The 23,600-nt window shown below is 44.5% G+C and overlaps 1 protein-coding gene across 2 annotated transcripts in view; it reads left to right on the top strand.

The window, feature by feature from the left end:
* The window catches only part of CDRT4 (CMT1A duplicated region transcript 4), a 49,722-nt gene continuing 26,122 nt past the window's right edge, over window positions 1–23,600 (top strand). For both annotated transcript variants that reach the window (XM_027567905.2, XM_027567906.1), the window contains exon 1: window positions 1–133. The gene's annotated coding sequence lies outside the window, so the exon portion shown is untranslated. The remainder of the gene's footprint in view (window positions 134–23,600) is intronic.

The following is a 23,600-nucleotide window of genomic DNA, read 5'->3' as shown; positions in this document are numbered from 1 at the left end:
CTGGCAGCAGTGACAAGACCAATGGGGAGGTGGGATCGAGGACTAGGGGCCATTTGCCGTTGAAATATAAGCACCGGGCAGGAGAACCACCAGAGACCTGAAGGAAGCATGGGGAGTCACGGAGACCTCTCAGGTAAGAGTCTGCCTGGAACAGCAGGTGTCTCTGACGGGGAGAGTCCAGGGCGACCGTGAAAACGCACACACCCGGCTGCCACCCGGAGGGCGGGTCCTCCTCGGGAGTCTTCTGTTTGTTTGAGGATTCCCGGGGTGTCAGGCTCCCAGTTCTGGTCGCACACCTCCCAGGGGACTCTGTCACACATACTGACGTCCAGGGCCCATCGCCCAGATCCTGATTAACTTTGTTGGCAGAGGGCTCGGGCGTGGGCATGTTTAACAAAACCGGTCAGGTGATTTTACACTTTACAATTCTACTTAAACAGGAAAACAAAACACACACACACACACACACACACACACACACACACACACAATATACTCATGTTTTCTTCCGGGCGGCAGGGGGTCATGTGTCCCGTCGCCCCAGAGATGCACGGCCTCTGGACAGAGCTCAGGACAGAGAGACTATTAAGCTAGGATTGGTAGATGCCCTCACTGTTAAGAACCTAGAGGAACCTGCAGGGGAAAAATCAACAGCCACGTGAACCATGGATTTAAAAAAATAATGAATATTCAAGTGGCTTATTTAAAAATAAGAACAGGATATAAAAGGTGACATTAAATAAAAATAACACCCAGGGGGGCGCCTGGGTGGCTCAGTCGGTGAAGCATCTACCTTCAGCTCAGGTCAGGATCCTGTGGTCCTGGGATCGAGCACCAGATGGGGCTCCCTGCTCAGCAGGGGAGTCTGCTTCTCCCTCTCTCTGCCCCTGCTCATGTGCTTTCTCTCAAATAAATAAATAAAATCTTAAAAAAAAATAACACTCAGTAAACCTTATGATCAATGCAGGTACTACAGTGTAGACGGGGTAGTGAGAACAGGTGCCTCTTTGGGGCCCCCACGATGGTGTTTCTGGTAGCCCCAGCCCCAGGGGCCACCCTGCACTGGCCGCTCCGGTTTTGCACCTGCTTGAGCTACACTGAGTCAGTATGAGGGCAGCAGAGAGGCAAGAATATGGGAAGCCAGAGTTCTTGGGTTCAAATTCAGACTTCAGAGCACTTCCCTCCCTCCACTTTAGTGGATGTTATTTCAGGGATGTCTTCCAAGGGTTTGCAGCTGGGACTCGTGCAGGGCACAATGGTGGCTTCTTCCCCAGGCTGTGCAATGTTCAGGCCTCATAAAGCCCCGGTCTGGGTGTAGCAATTCTAACAGCCTTGCTTTGCCCTCTTGCTGCTGCCACCATTAGGGGTCTGGAGTCTGCAGGCTGAGCCATGGATGGCCCTGGGCTTGCCCCGTCATTCCCTCTAGTCAGACTGAGAGCCCCTTGGGTGCCATATTGGAATTGGTGCATCATTGTGTGTATGTGTGCACATGTGTGTGCCTCTGTGTGTGGATGCCTGCCTGCCCCCCCACTTTCTGGAGTCCCCGATCGCTGTGCCTTCTGCTGATGTGTCACCCCACTAGCTCCTTCCTGCCCAGTGGCTGTCATGGAGCTGTGGGGATGGACGCCAGGCTGCAGGGCCTTGGGGAGTGAGGAAAAGAGCTGCAGCGGGTACAGGCCACTCCCTGGGGAATTTTGACTGAGAAAAGAAGAAAAATAGAAGTCAGGGAAGCTCGGGGTCAAGGGAAGAATTTTTTAGAGGCGGGGAGCTGTGGGGATGTTTGAACGCAGAAGGGGAGGAGCAGAGGAGAGAGACACTTGGAAAACGCTGGTGAGGAGGCAGGGGGTGAGGCTGGTTGGGAGAGGCTGAGAAGGTGCGACCAGAGGCAGGAGGAGAGACGAACGTGCGCACCCACTGCTCTGCTCCCAGGACTTGTCACCAAGTCCCGAGATGGCAAACACCCCCAGCATCTCGCGCTGTCACTGCCAGGAATGAGCTCCGACCTGCAAAGGGGTGGACAGAAGCAAGCTTTGAAAAGGCAGCAGACACCCAGTGAGGCTGATATTCTTGCTCATGTACACGTGCAAGGTCGTTTCCTTGTTTCCCTCCTGCCAGGGCCAAGCCTGGGCTAGGACCTGGTCTTAGCCCTTGACAGGCTCAGCATCTCTGAGGACAAAGAGGTATCAGTCTCTCACACCCGAAGGCTTGCCTGACCCGTGGGTCTGAACCCCTTCCTGGGCCCGTCCCCATCTTTGTCCCTAACCCCAACCCCATGCCCATCCCCACCCTTATGTTTATCCAATTCCCACTTTGCCAGACAAACATGAGGGCAAAAGAGGTCGGTAACCAGTCCAAATTTATACCGCTGGCTAGCCACGTGCAGGACCGGAACCTAACACCACCCGACACCAAGGCTCAAGCTCTGAACTCCCATGCCATACTCCTACGTGGCTTTGGGTGCCTGGTCCCCGGGGGACCTCTGATCCTATTGCCTGCTTGACCTCTCCTAACATCACTTTGCTGGCTCCTGATTTGGTCCTTTGCTGTTCCAACTTCAGCCACCCCGTGGAGTCTCAGCTCGGACTTCTCTACCAGCTACCAGCCCCTGGCTGGCCCCTAGCCCTGTTTCTTCCCCAGGACCTCATGGGACTTCCCCGGTCCTTGTTCCCCCCAGGCTACAATATCTCTGATGCCAGGACAGACGGACAGCTAGAACAGGCTCTGAGGAGGGTGTCTAGGAGGAGGTATTTTAAGTTGGAATGGACCAACTTCAGCTCCATGGCCTACAACAGATGGCACAGTGGGGACTCCACTGCAGAGAGAGAAGATGGGCAGTAGAACCCGTGGCTCCACGGAGGGCGGGGCTTGTGGAATCAACGGGAAAGGAAGAAAAGGTTTGCCAAGTGACACTGAGTGCCTTGTTGAGGCCAGATGCCAGGAAGGTGCAGCAGCAGGTCAGGCCTGCTGCCTGAGAAATCCTTGCCCTACTTTGATTTTCAGTGTTCATTGTTTATGTCGAAAATAAATGTTCATTTTACCTTCATCATTTTTAAGGCTTTTAGGAACGTGGGAGAGAATGATTTTGTTGTTGGCTTTCGATGCTTACTTTTGGCCTTAAGGAGACAAGGACCAGTTTGCTAAGTATAGCCTAAAAGTCACTGGCTGATGGCCAGGCCTTCTTTGATCAGGGCAAGCCACCTGCACTACTTTTCCAGGCCCTGTGTTCTTTTGCTAATGTGTTCTCTGGCCTAATGCTCCATTATTTTACTCACAGTCATGAAGACTCAGCCCTCCCCCACCCCCACCCAACTGCCCACTTGTTTTTCCATTACACCGGATCCTCTGTAACCTCCTGTGTCCCCATCTTCCAGTATGAGTTTCCTCACTGGTGCTAAAGAGAATCATTCACAGGGGTGCGCGTACACAGCCCCCCACACTCACCCTCACCTCATCCCTCCTTTTAGCAACTTTTGCCCCATTTCTGCTTGCCCCTCCCACTCCCTTCCCCTGCCATCCTTATATCTTAATTATTTAAGAAAAACCTTGAAATATGCATCAAGTGCACAAAGACATATAGCTTACATCTTTGTGACTGATCGGAAGCGGACACCTGGTAACAGCCACCCTCGTCAGGAGGTAGGACGCCGCCAGCCTCAGGACCCTCAACCCCTCGCACCCCCCCAGTCCGTCCCTGCCCATTACCTACCTCTTCTCTAATTCTCAGAGGTAACTATTATCCTGAATCTGTGGTCATAACGCCAGTCCTTTACACTGAGTAAATGTATTCCTAGACACTGCATTTTGCCTGACTTCTTTCACTGAGTATTATGTTTGTGAGATTCATGCATGTGGTTGCACTCAGGTGTCCCTTATTTCTTTCTATTGCTTCATACTGTTCCATTTAATGGATGTATCACTATATTTATCCTTTTTACTCCAGGTAAAAATCTTGGGATTCCAGGTGGGTATTCGGGTTCTTTTCAATTTTTGGCTATCATAACTATCACAGTTAGAAACACTTTTGACCATGCGTTTTCATGTTACACTTTTCTGAACCTGGGTGTGCAATTGCTAAGTCGAAGAGGGACCATATGTCTGTCTTTAGTAGATGCTGTCAAATTGTGTTCAGTTTACATTCCCCTCGGCAGTCTTATGGGTGGTCACATTGTTCTACCTCTTTTTTCCACTTGGTGTTGTCAGTTTAAAAAAAATGTAGCCATTCTTAGGAGGTATAGTTGTATCTCATTGTGGTTTTAATGCACATTCCCTGTGGGTTGAGTAACTTCTCGTTTGTTTATTGTGTCATTTGCATATTTTCTTTCGTGACGAGACTATTCAAGTTTCTCCGCTGATTTTCTGGGTTTTTTTTCCTTTTTCTTATTGATTGTAGGGTTTAAATTTTTTTTGTTTTATTTTTATTTTTCTAAGATTTTATTTTTAAGTGTTCTCTACACCCAATGTGGGGCTCAAACTCACAAACCCGAGACCAAGAGTCACATGCTTCACCGACTGAGCCAGCCAGGTGCCCCTAAACATTTAAAAAAATATATTCTACATACAAGCCTCTTTTGGTTATATGGAAGACCACAATCTTCTCAGACAGAAGCTTGTCTTTTCATTCTCTTTTTTTTTTTTTTTTTAATTTTTTTATTGTTATGTTAATCACCATATATTACATCATTAGTTTTTGGTGCAGTGTTCCATGATTCATTGTTTGTTCATAACACCCAGTGCTCCATGCAGAACGTGCCCTCCTCAATACCCATCACCAGGCTAACCCATCCCCCCACCCCCCTCCCCTCTAGAACCCTCAGTTTGTTTTTCAGAGTCCCTCATCTCTCATGGTTCGTTTCCCCCTCTGACATACTCCCCTTTTCTTCCTCTCCTGTTATCTTCTTTTTCTTTTTTCTTAAAATATGTTGCGTTATTTGTTTCAGAAGTACAGATCTGTGATTCAACAGTCTTGCACAATTCACAGCACTCACCGCAGCACATACCCTCCCCAATGTCTATCACCCAGCCACCCCATCCCTCCCACCCCCAACCACTCCAGTAACACTCAGTTTCTTTCCTGAGATTAAGAATTCCTCATATCAGTGAGGTCATGTGATACATGTCTTTCTCTGATTGATTTATTTCACTCAGCATAACACCCTCCAGTTCCATCCACGTCGTTGCAAATGGCAAGATCTCATTCCTTTTGATGGCTGCATAATATTCCATTGTGTATATATACCACATCTTCTTTATCCATTCATCTGTCGATGGGCATCTTGGCTCTTTCCACAGTTTGGTTATGGTGGACATTGCTGCTATAAACATTGGGGTACACGTACCCCTTCGGGTCCCTACATTTGTATCTTTGTGGTAAATACCCAGTAGTGCAATTGCTGGATCGAACGGTAGCTCTAATTTCAACTGTTTGAGGAACCTCCATACTGTTTTCCAGAGGGGTTGCACCAGCTTGCATTCCCACCAACAGTGTAGGAGGGATCCCCTTTCTCCACATCCCCGCCAACATCTGTCGTTCCCTGACTTGTTAATTTTAGCCATTCTGACGGGTGTGAGGTGGTATCTCATTGAGGTTTTGATTTGGATTTCCCTGATGCCGAGCGATGTTGAGCACTTTTTCATGTGCCTGTTGGCCATTTGGATGTCTTCTTTGGAGAAATGTCTGTTCATGTCTTCTGCCCATTTCTTGATTGGATTATTTGTTCTTTGGGTGTTGAGTTTGATAAGTTCTTTATAGATTTTGGATACTAGCCCTTTATCTGATATGTCATTTGCAAATATTTTCTCCCATTCTGTCGGTTGTCTTTTGGTTTTGTGGACTGTTTCTTTTGCTGTGCAGAAGCTTTTTATCTTGATGAAATCCCAATAGTTCATTTTTGCCCTGGCTTCCCGTGCCTTTGGCGATGTTTCTAGGAAGAAGTTGCTGTGGCTAAGGTCGAAAAGGTTGCTGCCTGTGTTCTCCTTTAGGATTTGGATGGACTCCTGTCTCACGTTTAGGTCTTTCAACCATTTGGAGTCTATTTTTGTGTGTGGTGTAAGGAAATGGTCCAGTTTCATTCTTCTGCATGTGGCTGTCCAATTTTCCCAACACCATTTGTTGAAGAGACTGTCTTTTTGCCATTGGACATTCTTTCCTGCTTTGTCAAAAATAAGTTGACCATAGAGCTGAGGGTCCATTTCTGGGCTCTCTATTCTGTTCCATTGATCTATGTGTCTGTTTTTGTGCCAGTACCATACTGTCTTGATGATGACAGCTTTGTAATAGAGCTGGAAGTCCGGAATTGTGATGCCGCCAGCTTTGTTTTTCTTTTTCAGTATTCCTCTGGCTATTCGGGGTCTCTTCTGGTTCCATACAAATTTTAGGATTATTTGTTCCATTTCTTTGAAAAAAGTGGATGGTATTTTGATGGGGATTGCATTGAATGTGTAGATTGCTCTAGGTAGCATTGACATCTTCACAATGTTGATTCTCCCAATCCATGAGCATGGAACGTTTTTCCATTTCTTTGTGTCTTCTTCAATTTCTTTCCTGAGTATTTTATAGTTTTCTGTGTACAGATCCTTTGCCTCTTTGGTTAGATTTATTCCTAGGTATCTAATGGTTTTGGGTGCAATTGTAAATGGGATCGACTCCTTGATTTGTCTCTCTTCTGTCTTGTTGTTGTGGTGTATAGGAATGCCACTGATTTCTGTGCATTGATTTTATATCCTGCTACTTTACTGAATTCCTGTATGAGTTCTAGCAGTTTTGGGGTGGAGTCTTTTGGGTTTTCCACATACAGTATCATATCATCTGCAAAGAGTGAGAGTTTGACTTCCTCTTTGCCGATTTGGATGCCTTTGATTTCTTTTTGTTGTCTGATTGCTGTGGCTAGGACTTCTAATACTATGTTGAATAGCAGTGGTGAGAGTGGACATCCCTGCCGCGTTCCTGACCTTAGGGGAAAAGCTCTCAGCCTTTCCCCATTGAGAATGATATTCGCTGTAGGTTTTTCATAGATGGCTTTTACGATATTGAGGTATGTACCCTCTATCCCTATACTCTGAAGAGTTTTGATCAAGAAAGGATGTTGTACTTTGTCAAATGCTTTTTCTGCATCTATTGAGAGGATCATATGATTCTTGTTCTTTCTTTTGTTAATGTATTGTATCACGTTGATTGATTTGCGGATGTTGAACCAGCCTTGCAGCCCAGGAATAAATCCCACTTGGTCGTGGTGAATAATCCTTTTAATGTACTGTTGGATCCTATTCGCTAGTATTTTGGTGAGAATTTTTGCATCCATGTTCATCAAGGATATTGGTCTGTAATTCTCTTTTTTGATGGGGTCTTTGTCTGGTTTTGGGATCAAGGTAATGCTGGCCTCATAAAATGAGTTTGGAAATTTCCCTTCCATTTCTATTTTTTGGAACAGTTTCAGAAGAATAGGTATTAATTCTTCTTTAAATGTCTGATAGAATTCCCCTGGGAAGCCATCTGGCCCTGGGCTTTTGTTTCTTGGGAGATTTTTGATGACTGTTTCAATTTCCTTAGTGGTTATAGGTCTGTTCAGGTTTTCTATTTCTTCCTGGTTCAATTTTGGTAGTTGATACATCTCTAGGAATGCACCCATTTCTTCCAGGTTATCTAATTTGCTGGCATAGAGTTGCTCATAATATGTTCTTATAATTGTTTGTATTTCTTTGGTGTTGCTTGTGATCTCTCCTCTTTCATTCATGATTTTGTTGATTTGGGTCATTTCTCTTTTCTTTTTGATCAGTCTGGCCAGGGGTTTATCAATCTTGTTAATTCTTTCAAAGAACCAGCTCCTAGTTTCGTTGATCTGTTCTACTGTTCTTTTGGTTTCTAGTTCATTGATTTCTGCTCTGATCTTTATGATTTCTCTTCTCCTGCTGGGTTTAGGCTTTCTTTGCTGTTCTTTCTCCAGCTCCTTTAGGTGTAGGGTTAGGTTGTGTATTTGAGACCTTTCTTGTTTCTTGAGAAAGGCTTGTATTGCTATATACTTTCCTCTCAGGACTGCCTTTGCTGTATCCCAAAGATTTTGAACAGTTGTGTTTTCATTTTCATTGGTTTCCATGAATTTTTTTAATTCTTCTTTGATTTCTTGGTTGACCCATTCATTCTTTAGTAGGATGCTCTTTAGCCTCCATGTATTTGAGTTCTTTCCGACTTTCCTCTTGTGGTTGAGTTCTAGTTTCAAAGCATTGTGGTCTGAAAATATGCAGGGAATGATCCCAATCTTTTGGTACCGATTGAGACCTGATTTGTGACCTAGGATGTGATCAATTCTGGAGAATGTTCCATGGGCACTAGAGAAGAATGTGTATTCCGTTGCTTTGGGATGGAATGTTCTGAATATGTCTGTGAAGTCCATTTGGTCCAGTGTGTCATTTAAAGTCTTTATTTCCTTGTTGATCTTTTGCTTAGATGATCTGTCCATTTCAGTCAGGGGGGTGTTAAAGTCCCCCACTATTATTGTATTGTTGTCAATGTGTTTCTTTGCTTTTGTTATTAATTGCCTTATATAATTGGCTGCTCCCATGTTCGGGGCATAGATATTTACAATTGTTAGATCTTCTTGTTGGATAGACCCTTTAAGTAGGATATAGTGTCCTTCCTCATCTCTTATTACAGTCTTTGTTTTAAAATCTAGTTTGTCTGATATAAGGATTGCCACCCCAGCTTTCTTTTGGTGTCCATTAGCATGGTAAATGGTCTTCCACCCCCTCACTTTCAATCTGGGGGTGTCTTTGGGTGTAAAATGAGTCTCTTGCAGACAGCATATTGATGGGTCTTGTTTTTTAATCCAATCTGATAGCCTGTGTCTTTTGATTGGGGCATTTAGCCCATTTACATTCAGGGTAACTATTGAAAGGTATGAATTTAGTGCCATTGTATTACCTGTAAGGTGACTGTTAACTGTCTGTTGTCTGTGTTCGTTTCTGCTCTTTGCTGCTTTTAGGTTCTCTCTTTGCTTAGAGGACCCCTCTCAATATTTCTTGGAGGGCTGGTTTCGTGGTTGCAAATTCCTTTAGTTTTTGTTTGTTTTGGAAGCTTTTTATCTCTCCTTCTATTTTCAATGATAGCCTAGCTGGATATAGTATTCTTGGCTGCATATTTTTCTCGTTTAGTGCTCTGAAGATATCTTGCCAGTCCTTTCTGGCCTGCCAGGTCTCTGTGGATAGGTCTGTTGCCAATCTAATGTTTCTACCATTGTAGGTTACATATCTCTTCTCCCGAGCTGCTTTCAGGATTTTCTCTTTGTCTCTGAGACTCGTAAGTTTTACTATTAGATGTCGGGGTGTTGACCTATTTTTATTGATTTTGAGAGGGGTTCTCTGTGCCTCCTGGATTTTAATGCCTGTTTCCTTCCTCACATTAGGGAAGTTCTCTGCTATAATTTGCTCCAATATACCTTCTGCCCCTCTCTCTCTCTCTTCTTCTTCTGGGATCCCAGTTATTCTAATGTTGTTTCGTCTTATTGTATCACTTATCTCTCGAATTCTGCCCTCGTGATCCTGTAGTTGTTTCTCTCTCTTTTTCTCAGCCTCTTTATTTTCCATCATTTGGTCTTCTATATCGCTGATTCTCTCTTCTGCCTCATTTATCCTAGCATTTAGTGCCCCCATTTTTGATTGCACCTCATCAATAGCCTTTTTGATTTCGATTTGGTTAGATTTTAGTTCTTTTATTTCTCCAGAAAGGGTTTCTCTAATAACTTCCACGCTTTTTTCAAGCCCAGCTAGTATCTTTAAAGTCATGATTCTGAACTCTAGGTCCGACATCGTACTAATGTCCGTATTGAGTAGGTCCCTGGCTGACGGTACTACCTCTTGTTCTTTTTGCTGAGGTGATTTCTTTCGTCTTGTCATTTTGTCCAGAGGAGAATAGATGAATGAGAGAACAAAAGGCTAACAGGTTTACAACGTCCCCAGCAAATATACTGTATACAAATCAGAAAAGACCTGAAACCAGGGGAAAAGAAAGGGAAAGAAAGAAAAAAGAAAGAGAAAAAGAAAAAAAAAGAAAAAAAGATAAAAACAAAAACAAAACAATTCAAAAAAGGCAGAATATGATCAAATATGATCAGGCTAGTGCATAGATCAGTGCCACACACTAGATTTTGGGCGTATTTTGGTCTGTTAGAAAAAGTGCCTCCTAAAATTTTAAAGGAAGAAAGACATATATGTACAAAATAAGGGTTGATACAATGAAGGGATGGAAGATGACTGTAAAGATGAAAATTATAAAAGATTTTATAAAAGGACTTGGTAAGATAAGTTGTTTGAAAAAAGAAAGAAGATTTAAGGAAAAAAAAAAAAAGGAAAAAGGGAGAGAATGTGATCAGGCAGGAGACTAGAACAAAGCCATACACTAGTGGTTTAGGGTATATTTTGATCTGTTAGAAGAAACTGTACCTCAAAATTTTAAAGAGAGAACAACTTATATATATATGCCAAAAACAAGGATAACTACTATGAAGGGATAAAATATGACTCTAAAAATGAAAAAAAAAATGTTTTTTTTTTTTAAAAAAAGGGATTTATAAGATGTTGGTTGAAAAGGGGAAAAAGAAAAATAAAAAAAGTCAACAAAAATTAACTTTGATGAAATAATGAATCATGGTAAAAAAAAAAAAAAAAAAGAAGCCATGAATCTATGTGCGGTATTCCCCTAGCGCTGGAGTTCTATTCTCCTTGATCGATCAACTTGGTCTTGGCTTGCTGGCTGTTTGTGCTGATCTTCTGGGGGAGGGGCCTGTTGCTGTGGTTTCCAAATGTCTTTGCCGGAGGCGGAATTGCCCCGCCCTTGTCGGTCCGGGCTAAGGAAGCTGCTCCAGTTTGCTCTCAGGAGCTTTTGTTCCCTGCAAGCTCTCGGTACAGCTTTGGAGGACCAGGGCGAAAATGGCGGCCTCCCAGTCTCCGCCCGGAGGAGCCGAGAACTCGGGGCCCCACTCCTCAGTGCGCACCCAGAGAAAAGCAGTCACTCCCGTGTCCCCGGTCTCTGGCCGCACTCCGTGCTCACCCGGCCTGTGATCGACCGTTGCTATCTCTGGCACCCGACCCCGCTCGGAGTCTCCAAACCCAGCAGATCCCTGCAGTGTGTTCCCGCACCGCTCCTCCCCGGGGTGGAAGGGGAGTCTCCCCGGATCTGCTGCTTGTTGGGTCCCTGCTGGGGGAGCCGTGCCCCGACTGGGCCGCAGATCACAGTTTGTGGCAACCCCAAGCTGAGAGCCCGCGACTCTGCTCCGTCTCTGCAGCCGGCTTCCCTGCTCTGATACCTGGGAGCTCTGCCGCACTCAGGAACCCCCGGTCTCTCTGTGACCCCAAGGGTCCTGAGACCACACTGTCCCGGGAGGATTCCACCCCCCGCTTAGCCACTGCAGCGACGTCCCTCCGCCGAGCCAACTTTTAAAAGGTCCGATTTTGTGCTCCGCGGCTCTAGCACTTGCCAGAAGCGGCCGGCGGAGGCCCCTCCCCCGCCGTCTATCCTCCCGAATATCGCCTCGGATTCACTTCTCCGCACGCCCTACCTTCCAGTAAGTGGTTGTTTCTCTGTTCAGAGAGTTGTTGCTACTCTCCTGTTCAATCTCCTGTTGAGTTCGTAGGTGTTCAGAATGGTTTGATCCCTATTCAGCTGAATTCCTGAGACCAGACAAAATCTAGGTCTCCTACTCCTCCGCCATCTTGCTCCGCCCCCCCGTCTTTTCATTCTCTTAATGGTGTCTTCCAGCGAACAGAAGTTCTTTTTTTTCTCTTTAAATTTTTTATTGTTATGTTAATCACCATACATTACATCATTAGTTTTTGATGTAGTGTTCCATGATTCATTGTTTGTGCATAACACCCAGTGCTCCACGCAGAACATGCCCTCTTTAATACCTGTCACCAGGCTAACCCATCCCCCACCCCCCCTCCCCTCTAGAACCCTCAGTTTGTTTTTCAGAGTCCATCATCTCTCATGGTTCGTCTCCCCCTCCGATTTCCCCCCTTCATTCGTCCCCTCCCGCTATCTTCTTCTTCTTTTTTGTTTTTTCTTAACATATATTGCATTATTTGTTTCAGAGGTACAGATCTGTGATTCAACAGTATTGCCCAATTCACAGCGCTCACCATAGCACACACCCTCCCCAATGCCTATCACCCAGCCACCCCATCCCTCCCACCCCCCACCACTCCAGCAACCCTCAGTTTGTTTCCTGAGATTAAGGATTCCTCCTATCAGTGAGGTCATATGATACGTGTCTTTCTCTGATTGACTTATTTCACTCAGCATAACACCCTCCAGTTCCATCCACGTCGTTGCAAATGGCAAGATCTCATTCCTTTTGATGGCTGCATAATATTCCATTGTATATATATACTACATCTTCTTTATCCATTCATCTGTCGATGGACATCTTGGCTCTTTCCACGGTTTGGCTATTGTGGACACTGCTGCTATAAACATTGGGGTGCAGGTGCCCCTTCGGATCCCTACGTTTGTATCTTTGTGGTAAATACCCAGTAGTGCAATTGCTGGATCGTATGGTAGCTCTATTTTCAACTTTTTGAGGAACCTCCATACTGTTTTCCAGAGTGTGAACAGAAGTTCTTAACTTTCAGAAATCTTTTTCTACCCCGAGGGCATGAAGTTATTTTCCTCTGTCATCTTCTAGAAGCTTTATCGTTTTACTTCTAACAGTACGACCCGCCTGGACTTGAGTTTTTGGGTGCTATGAGAAGATAATTATTTTTCCAGATGGACATCAAGTGATCTAGCACCATTTAATGAAAATACTGTCCTTCACTCACTGCTTTGCAGAGCCATTACTAAAGTCTTTTCTGAGCTTTCTGCTCTACCCAATTGTCCATTTATCCAATGTTGCACATTGTAGACAATGCCGTTCTATATTGTTTTAATTATTCGGGCTTTATAAGTTTTGAAATCTAGCATAACACATTCCTCAAGTTTATTCGTCAAGATTACCTTCTCTATTCTCAGCTCATTTTATATCTAAATAAACTTTAAAATCAGCTTGTCTGTTTCTACAAACAATCCTGTTGGGATTCTGTTTGAGATTACATTAAATCTATGGCCCAATTTTAGGAGAATTGGCATTCTTTACAATGAACATGGTACCTCCTTTCATTTATATAGATGTTTAAACATGTTTTGTTCAGTAAGGTATAATTTTCCATAGAGAAGACTTGCACATCTTTTGTTAGATTTATTCCTAACTTTGATATCTTTGAAACAATTGTACACAGTATCTTTTTAGACATTTTATTTTATGTTTATGGCTGATGTTTAGAAATGCAAATGATTTTGATATGCTGCCTTTGTATCCAACAACCTCGCTAAACTCACTAATGCTAATAATTTTTTTGTAGATTTGTTTGGGTTTCTACATAGGCAATCATGGCATCCTAGTTGAGAACACTGGTATTAGAATTTGACTGAATTGGTTTTGAATTCTTTTTTTTTAATTAATTAATTAATGGGCGCCTGGGTGGCTCAGTCGTTAGGCGTCTGCCTTCGGCTCAGGTCATGATCTCAGGGTCCTGGGATCGAGTCCCACATCAGGCTCCCTGCTCCGCGGGAAGCATGCTTCTCCCTCTCCCACTCCCCCTGCTTGTGTTCCCTCTCTCGCTGTGTCTCTCTCTGTTAAATAAATTAAAAAAAAAACTTAAGAAAATTAATTAATTAATTTAAAGTGGGCTGTATGTCCAATGTGGGGCTTGAATTCACGACCCTGAGTTCAAGAGTCTCATGCTTTACCAAATGAGCCAGCCAGGTGCTCCCTTGGTTTTGAATTCTAACCTCATCATATACTCAGTGTAGGACTTTGAGAAGATTGCTCGATTTTTCCGAGGCTCTTTCTCTCTCTTCAGAGTGGTGATGCTCTCTCATAGGTTTATGGTAAGGAATAAATGGAATGAAGAATGTGTCATCTTGAGGCAGTGCTAACACACATGGTTCTCCATTTGTGATGTGTCATTACATTCCTTATCCTCGATTTCCTCTTTCCCTTTTAACTCCACAGCTCTCCAAATTCTGGCTTTTACCCTGTCATTTTATGGAATCGCTCTCATAGATGTGTTCCTAGTGCCGACTTTAATGGACTGCCCCATTGCGGATGCCAGTTTCAAGTCCCAGGGACAACCTGTACATCGGGCTAACTGGCTATACATTTGGGATTTCCCACAGCTCCTTCATCTGGTTGGATAATTTGCCAGGATGACTCATAGAACCCAAGAAAATGCTTTACTTATGTTCCCCCTATTAAATAGGTTATAGTCAGGAACAGTCACATGGAAGAGATGGGGGGGGCATGGTACAGAGCTTCCACACCTTTTCCAGGTCCATCACCTTCCCAGCAAGTTGATGTGTTCATAATCCTAGAAGCTCCCCGAACGCCATCACTTAGGGATTTTCATAGCGATTTCATTTTGTAGCCATGATTGATTAGATTAATGGCCATCAGTGATTGAACTTGATGACCAGCCCTTCTCCCTAACCCTGTAATTACCTGGTTGGTCTTTCTGACCATCAGCCACCATCCTGAAGCTCTATCTAGAACTCCCCCATGAGCTATCTCTTGAGCATACAAGAGGCAATAAGTTCCAAAGGTTTTAGGAGCTTTGTGCCAGGAATGAGAGACAAAAATCATTTTTTAAAAAAACTATACCATAGTCTCCTTGCAGATACCCTCTCTTGGCTTCTTCCTACTCCTTCAGTTCTTCCTCCTCTCCGGAGTCTCTGCGCAGTCTCCTCATGGGCTCTTTTTTCTTCCCATTCCTTAAATATTGATTTTTTTTCACGATTCAGTTCTCATGCCTGTTCTCAACTCAATCTTTGGCCTCATCTTTTTACCAAATCTGTATATCTATAACCATGTCCATTTTCTTGGATTCCAAGTTCACATAGACAATTGCTCAGTAGGCATGACTACCTGGTTTTTCTATAATGCCCCAAATGAAATGAGGCAGACTTTCCCCAAGCCTGCTCTCCCTCTCTGTCCGTTCCCCAACTCAAAGACCTAAGCAATCATTCTAGACCCCTCTTGCTCCTTCAGCCCTATACTTAGTTGTGGCCATGTTCTGTCCCTGATGTTCGTTCTCACTGCCATTAACTTGGTTCAGTTTCTCATAATTGCCCCCCGCTGCCCCAGCTGGCAACACCAGCTTGACCTGGAAACTTGTTAGATTTGCAAATTCTGCAGAAACTCTGGGGCTGGCACCCAACAGCCTGGGTCTTACTAGGTTCTCTAGGTGATTCTGGAACCAGGGAAGTAGACCACTGATCTCACCCATCTATGTAACAGCCAGGTCTGGCCCCAGAATAATTTTGTTGAAATGAAATGAAGTCAGTTCTGCCCCCAGATAGCATCCTGACCTTTGTAGGCTGGGTGAGAAATCACCCCTGATATTCTCATGACACCTTGTGTCTTCTTTTGTCATAAACCCCCTTGTACTGTGATGGAAATGTATATGGTGGCACCCAGAAGGGTGGGGGTCTGCTGTATTCACTTTTCTCAGTGAGTGTTTCCACAGTTTCAGATCCTGGGATATATACGGGAAAAGACAGACAAGCTCTTTTGTCCCATGGAACTGAAACTCTAACAGTGCAGGCAGAAAATAAATTGTAAACAAACTTAAGATAATTTCAGATGGTGATAAATGCTATAATGAAAATAAAATAAGGTGATGTGATGGAGATGGGTTGACGGGCTAGTTTAGATCGAAAGCTAGGGAAAGCCTTTCTGAGAAGGTGCCACTGAGCTAAGGTCTACAATGATCAGAAGCCAGCTATGGGAAAATGTGCAGGGAGGACCATTGCAGGTGGAGGGAATGGCTGCAATTTGGTGAGTTTAAGGACAAAGAGAAAGGCAATATGATTGGAGTGGGAAGGGAGAGAGGCAAACTTCATAGGCGTTTGGATTTCATTCCAAGGGCTATGTGGAAACCCTCGGGGAAGGATGTGAATACTGGCGCGTGTTTTAGAAAGACCACTCTGGCTGCTGTGTGTATAAAATAAATTGTATGGAGACAGGAATAGAAGCAGGGAGGCCAGTTTGGAGGCTGTGTGAGTATCCTGGTGGATATGGAGGCAGCACTGAGAATGTTTAATCACGTGGATCCTGGTGCCCATGTCCAAATGGGCTTTGGCTTTGAGCAAGTCACTGAACCTCTCTGGGCCTCCATTTTATCCTAGTAGCACTTAACTCCTAGGTTTGTTGGGAAGGCTTAATGAGTTAATACATGTAAAACATTGCACCACGCTATGAGTTATTATTTTTTTTTACAGTTTTATTGAGATATAATTGACATGCAACATTATGTAAGTTTAAGGTACACAATGAGTTGATTTGATATACTTACACATTGCAATGTAATTACCACTGTAGGCTAGCTAACACCTCCACATCACCCAATTACTGTTTCTTTTTTGTGATGAAAACACTTAAGATTTACTTTCTTAGCAACTTTCAAGTATGTAATACCGTATTATTAACTATATTAAAAAAGGTGTGCATTAAAAAAAGACGGCTGTGATTAAATCCCCAGAATTTATTCATCTTTACCTAGAAGTATGTATTCTTTGACCAGCATCTCCCCATCTCTCCCACCCTCCCAGCCCCTCGTAACCACCATTCTACCCTCTGTAAGAGTTCACAAGTGAACTAAGACTTATTTCACTTAGCATAATGCCATCAAGATCCATCCATGTTGTCTTCCCTATATTTTATTTTATTTTTATTTTTTAAATTTTTTTATTGTTATGTTAATCACCATACATTACATCATTAGTTTTGGATGCAGTGTTCCATGATTCCTTGTTTGTGCACAACACCCAGTGCTCCACGCAGAACGTGCCCTCTTTAATACCCATCACCAGGCTAACCCATCCCCCCACCCCCTCCCCTCTAGAACCCTCAGTTTGTTTTTCAGAGTCCATCGTCTCTCATGGTTCGTCTCCCCCTTACAGTATGAGTTATTATTACTATTATTGGTAGTAGTTGCCATCATGATAACATGGAGACAAAACAATGGATTCAGGATATTTCTACAGGCTGAGTTGACATGACTTGATGATATATTGGATCTTAAGAATGAAGGGGAAGGGAAAGAAAACTCCCTAGTTTTTTGGCAAAAGGTTTGTTCGTGGTGCTATTTAATAGAATGGGGAAGACCAGACGAGGAGTAGGTCTTGGTGTGTGTAGACCTCAGTGTTGAACTGGGTAGTTCTTAGGCACCCATAGAACATCCGAGAATTGATGTCTGGCAGGGGGTTCGATACATGAGCCTGAAGTTGAGGGAAGAGCTCAGGGAAGCCTGGAGACACATAGGTGGGAGTCATGGCACAGTGATGGTGTTAGACCAGGAGGGTGTGCAGATGGGGAAAAGAAGGGCACCCAGGACAGAGCACTGGGCTCTCTTGAATTAAAAGCAGAGCAGAGGAGCAGGATCTGGCAATGAGCCTGAAATAGCAGGCAGTGAGGTTGTGAAACCAAGAGAGAGAAGAGGAAGTTTGAGAGTGGCCAGTGGGATCCAAGGCTGCCAATAGATCAGACAAGCTTGGTACTAAATGCAAAGCAGGTAATTGAGTTTGGCAACATGGAAGCCATTTGCTGAATGGATGAACAAAATTTAACTTCATCAGTTGGTCAGTTTATTTAAAAATCAACTCAGTTATAAAGTCTGGTTGTGTCCTCTCCTTGATGGCCAACAAGAATTAGCTGAGCGGGGAGCCCAAAGGCAACAGAGTGAACAGCCTTCCACAAAGCTGGGGTGGTTGCTGCCTCGTAAAAGATCCCACCTGCTTCGTCGCTCATGAGTGGAGAAACGACTCTCGTCTCTCCATCATAATAAAATTTTAGGACCCACCAGTGACCAAACTGACGTGGAAAAGTGTTCCTGAAACTGGAATCAAAAATTTTCAGTGACACCACAGTTTGACACAGCTGTTTTGAATCCAGGAGCATATTAACACACCATTTCTAAGCCTTTCCCGAAGCAGACCATTAACCTTCTAAATTAATCTTTTCCCCTATTATCCAGTAAAGGGGTGACAGATCAGATCAGTGATTCTCACACTTCTGTGCCCATCAACATCGGCTGAGGGCTCGTTAGGGTGCCGGTGGCTGGACGTCACTCCACAGTTTTTGGTGCAGTTGGCCAGGGTAGAACCGGAGAAATCGCATTGCTGACAAGCTCCCAGGTCATGCCACCACCACTGCTGCTGCTGTGGTCCCAGGACCACCTTTCCCAGCCTCTGGTCTGGATTATATGCTCCCTGAAAGCAGGGATGGCGTCCCTCTTGTTCACCTGGTTCAGTAGGAGGCACTCAATCTGTATTAAGTGAGGGGATTAAATACCCTTTCTGTGGATCCCTCGGAGCTGAGGAGTGGGGTAAGTGCCGTGGTCAGGGTCAAGGACAGACAAGCTGTCCCGTGATTTGCTGCCCTGCCCAGCAGTCCTGCCATGATGACTCTTCTCAGAGCTTCCGGTGGCCAAGTCACCATCTAGGATTCTCTGCATTGTTCTCCTTGAACTGTTCCTAACTTGCAGGTTCTGTCCTACATACTGATTGTCAGAAAGATTTTAACAACTCGGTTCAAGCCTGCATCTGCATGGGTGGAGTTTAGGCAGAATTTGAGGCAGAGGGGACACAGCGACACATGTGATTTAACGTGTAACGTCTTTCTTGGATCCATTATGTAGCCCTTGGGTGAAGCCAGTCCTTCCAGGGCCAGAGGAGATGGGGTGGGGACCTGGCACAGGGCTTTGGAGAGATGGAATTAGTTAAGTCTCAGTCCAGGCGGAGTGAACACTGGAGGCCACATCCCATGGAGCACACACGTCTTCTGGTTAGAGGCGCTGCACCCTCGCCGGGCACACAGAGCTTTCTTTCTTCCTCGAGGAAAAGTGCCCCTTTCACAGCCCGCCACAGGCAAAGGAAATGGAAAATCCCGGAGCATCCCGAGCCCCTCTCAGTTTCCAAGGGCACTTTGCCTCCTGAGCCTCTCCTGAGTTCAGGGACAGGACAGGGCCTTTGCATGCAGGCTCGGTCCGGCAGGGAAGCGGTGAGTTCTGTAGCTAGAGGCTACGGGCAGCCCTGCCCATGTTTGCCCAGGAGGGGAGAGGCCCCGGGTGCTGACCTCCCAGCCTTGACCATGTCTCAGTCAGAAAGCAGCTCTGGAGCCCCTCCTGGCCCTCCTGGGCCACAGCCCCAAGCAGAGCAGCAGAGCGATGGCTTTTCTGAGAAGCTGCTGATCTCAACCCTGCTGGCTCTACATTCCTGGATGATGAGGGAGGGATTCCAGTGTTTGCTTTGAACAATGTTTTCCTGTGTCTGAACCGACTGGGTGTTAAATTCTTCCAGATTTCTGGCTCCATGTTGCAACTCCAATGGGACAGAAACAGGTTTACGGCAGTTGGCAGGGGAACAAAATCAGGGTCCGTCTGGGCACCTTCTGCATCTAGAATTTCCACTCGGTGGATGGAAAGGCTGTCAGCACCAGCTCTGTGGGCTCTGCCCATGGAGGGCTTTGTTGTGGTCCCAACTCTGAGCCCTGGGCTTGTGCCTTTCGCATTTCCCACCCTAGAGGGCAAAAGTTAGCTTTTCTTTTTCGAAACACAGCAGGGAGTGAGAACAAGCTGAGTTTTGAAGGTCAGGGCTTGCAGTGTTTTCTCTGTTAGTATAAACCCAGAAGTTGTGCTCATAAGGAATTCATTTGGTGGGATATTGGGAAACCAGAGTGCATTCCAGTTTCTGGGTCCTGCGGAATGAGGTTTCAGAGATACCCAGGAGGGCAGAGCTGGCTGGGAGACAGGAGACCCAAATCCTTAATTTTACACAGGGGGCAACTGAGGCACAGAGAGGCCTAGAGACATGAGGGCTAGAAAGTTGGACTGGAAGGAACTGTCCCCAGCCGAGCTGAATGGATCTCTCAGAACCACAGGGGTTGGGGATTGTGTCAACTTGTAACTACTGCTATTACCACACGACCACATGGGGCCATGGGAGACATTCTTCATTAAGTGTTGATAAGTCAATGTTTTTTTTTAATAATTTTTTATTGTTATGTTAATCGCCATACATTACATCATTAGTTTTTGATGTAGTGTTCCATGATTCATTGTTTGTGCATAACACCCAGTGCTCCGCGCAGAATGTGCCCTCTTTAATACCCATCACCAGGCTAACCCATCCCCCCACCCCCCCTCCCCTCTAGAACCCTCAGTTTGTTTTTCAGAGAGTCCATCGTCTCTCATGGTTCGTCTCCCCCTCCGACTTATTCCCCTTCATTCTTCCCCTCCCGCTATCTTCTTCTTCTTTGTTTTTTCTTAACATATATTGCATTATTTGTTTCAGAGGTACAGATCTGTGATTCAACAGTATTGCCCAATTCACAGCGCTCACCATAGCACATACCCTCCCCAATGTCTATCACCCAGCCACCCCATCGCTCCCACCCCCCACCACTCCAGCAACCCTCAGTTTGTTTCCTGAGATTAAGGATTCCTCCTATCAGTGAGGTCATATGATACATGTCTTTCTCTGATTGACTTATTTCACTCAGCATAACACCCTCCAGTTCCATCCACGTCGTTGCAAATGGCAAGATCTCATTCCTTTTGATGGCTGCATAATATTCCATTGTGTATATATACCACCTTTTCTTTATCCATTCATCTGTCGATGGACATCTTGGCTCTTTCCACAGTTTGGCTATTGTGGACATTGCTGCTATAAACATTGGGGTGCACGTACCTCTTCGGATCCCTACATTTGTATCTTTGGGGTAAATACCCAGTAGTGCAATTGCTGGATCGTACGGCAGCTCTATTTTCAACTGTCTGAGGAACCCCCATACTGTTTTCCAGAGGGGTTGCACCAGCTTGCATTCCCACCAGCAGTGTAGGAGGGTTCCCCTTTCTCCACATCCCCGCCAACATCTGTCGTTTCCTGACTTGTTAATTTTAGCCATTCTGACGGGTGTGAGGTGGTATCTCATGGAGCTTTTGATTTGGATTTCCCTGATGCCGAGCGATGTTGAACACTTTTTCATGTGTCTGTTGGCCATTTGGATGTCTTCTTTGGAGAAATGTCTGTTCATGTCTTCTGCCCATTTCTTGATTGGATTATTTGTTCTTTGGGTGTTGAGTTTGATAAGTTCTTTATGGATTTTGGATACTAGCCCTTTATCTGATATGTCATTTGCAAATATTTTCTCCCATTCTGTCGGTTGTCTTTTGGTTTTGTGGACTGTTTCTTTTGCTGTGCAAAAGCTTTTTATCTTGATGAAATCCCAATAGTTCATTTTTGCCCTGGCTTCCCTTGCCTCTGGCGATGTTTCTAGGAAGAAGTTGCTGCGGCTGAGGTCGAAGAGGTTGCTGCCTGTGTTCTCCTTTAGGATTTTGATGGACTCCTGTCTCATGTTTAGGTCTTTCAACCATTTGGAGTCTAGTTTTGTGTGTGGTGTAAGGAAATGGTCCAGTTTCATTCTTCTGCAGGTGGCTGTCCAATATTCCCAACACCATTTGTTGAAGAGACTGTCTTTTTGCCATTGGACATTCTTTCCTGCTTTGTCAAAGATGAGTTGACCATAGAGTTGAGGGTCCATTTCTGGGCTCTCTCTTCTGTTCCATTGATCGATGTGTCTGTGTTTGTGCCAGTACCATACTGCCTTGATGATGACAGCTTTGTAATAGAGCTGGAAGTCCGGAATTGTGATGCCGCCAGCTTTGCTTTTCTTTTTCAAGATTCCTCTGGCTATTCGGGGTCTCTTCTGGTTCCATACAAATTTTAGGATTATTTGTCCCATTTCTTTGAAAAAAGTGGATGGTATTTTGATGGGGATTGCATTGAATGTGTAGATTGCTCTAGGTAGCATTGGCATCTTCACCATGTTTGTCCTTCCAATCCATGAGCATGGAACGTTTTTCCATTTCTTTGTGTCTTCTTCAATTTCTTTCCTGAGTGTTTTATAGTTTCCTGAGTACAGATCCTTTGCCTCTTTGGTTAAATTTATTCCTAGGTATCTTATGGTTTGGGGTGCAATTGTAAATGGGATCGACTCCTTGATTTGTCTCTCTTCTGTCTTGTTGTTGGTGTATAGGAATGCCACTGATTTCTGTGCATTGATTTTATATCCTGCTACTTGACTGAATTCCTGTATGAGTTCTAGCAGTTTTGGGGTGGAGTCTTTTGGGTTTTCCACATAGAGTATCCTATCATCTGCAAAGAGTGAGAGTTTGACTTCGTCTTTGCCGATTTGGATGCCTTTGATTTCTTTTTGTTGTCTGATTGTTGTGGCTAGGACTTCTAAGACTATGTTGAATAGCAGTGGTGATAGTGGACATCCCTGCCACGTTCCTGACCTTAGGGGAAAAGTTGAGCTTTTCCCCATTGAGAATGATATTCGCTGTAGGTTTTTCATAGAGGGCTTTTATGATATTGAAGTATGTACCCTCTATCCCTATACTCTGAAGAGTTTTGATCAAGAAAGGATGCTGTACTTTGTCAAATGCTTTTTCTGCATCTATTGAGAGGATCATATGACTCTTGTTCTTTCTTTTGTTAATGTATTGTATCACGTTGATTGATATGCGGATGTTGAACCAGCCTTGCAGCCCAGGGATAAATCCCACTTGGTCATGGTGAAGAATCCTTTTAATGTACTGTTGGATCCTATTGGCTAGTATTTTGGTGAGAATTTTTGCATCCATGTTCATTAAGGATATTGTTCTGTAATTCTCCTTTTTGATGGGGTCTTTGTCTGGTGTTGGGATCAAGGGAATGGTGGCCTCATAAGATGAGTTTGGAAGTTTTCCTTCCATTTCTATTTTTTGGAACAGTTTCAGGAGAATAGGTATTAATTCTTCTTGAAATGTCTGATAGAATTCCCCTGGGAAGCCATCTGGCCCTGGGGTTTTGTTTGTTGGGAGATTTTTGATGACTGCTTCAATTTCCTTAGTGGTTATAGGTCTGTTCAGGTTTTCTATTTCTTCCTGGTTCAATTTTGGTAGTTGCTACATCTCTAGGAATGCACCTATTTCTTCCAGGTTCTCTAATTTGCTGGCATAGAGTTGCTCATAATATGTTCTTATAATTGTTTGTATTTCTTTGGTGTTGGTTGTGATCTCTCCTCTTTCATTCATGATTTTGTTGATTTGGGTCATTTCTCTTTTCTTTTTTTTTTTTTAATTTTTTTATTGTTATGTTAATCACCATATATTACATCATTAGTTTTTGGTGCAGTGTTCCATGATTCATTGTTTGTTCATAACACCCAGTGCTCCATGCAGAACGTGCCCTCCTCATTACCCATCACCAGGCTAACCCATCCCCCTCCCCCCCTCCCCTCTAGAACCCTCAGTTTGTTTTTCAGAGTCCATCATCTCTCATGGTTCGTCTCCCCCTCTGACATACTCCCCTTTTCTTCCTCTCCTGTTATCTTCTTCTTTTTCTTTTCTCTTAAAATATGTTGCGTTATTTGTTTCAGAAGTACAGATCTGTGATTCAACAGTCTTGCACAATTCACAGCGCTCACCGTAGCACATACCCTCCCCAATGTCTATCACCCAGCCACCCCATC

The sequence above is a fragment of the Zalophus californianus genome, chromosome 16 (assembly GCF_009762305.2).
Source record: "Zalophus californianus isolate mZalCal1 chromosome 16, mZalCal1.pri.v2, whole genome shotgun sequence".
NCBI lineage: Eukaryota > Metazoa > Chordata > Mammalia > Carnivora > Otariidae > Zalophus > Zalophus californianus.
Note: the sequence above shows the minus strand (reverse complement) of the source record. Positions and strands in the feature narration are given on the sequence as shown.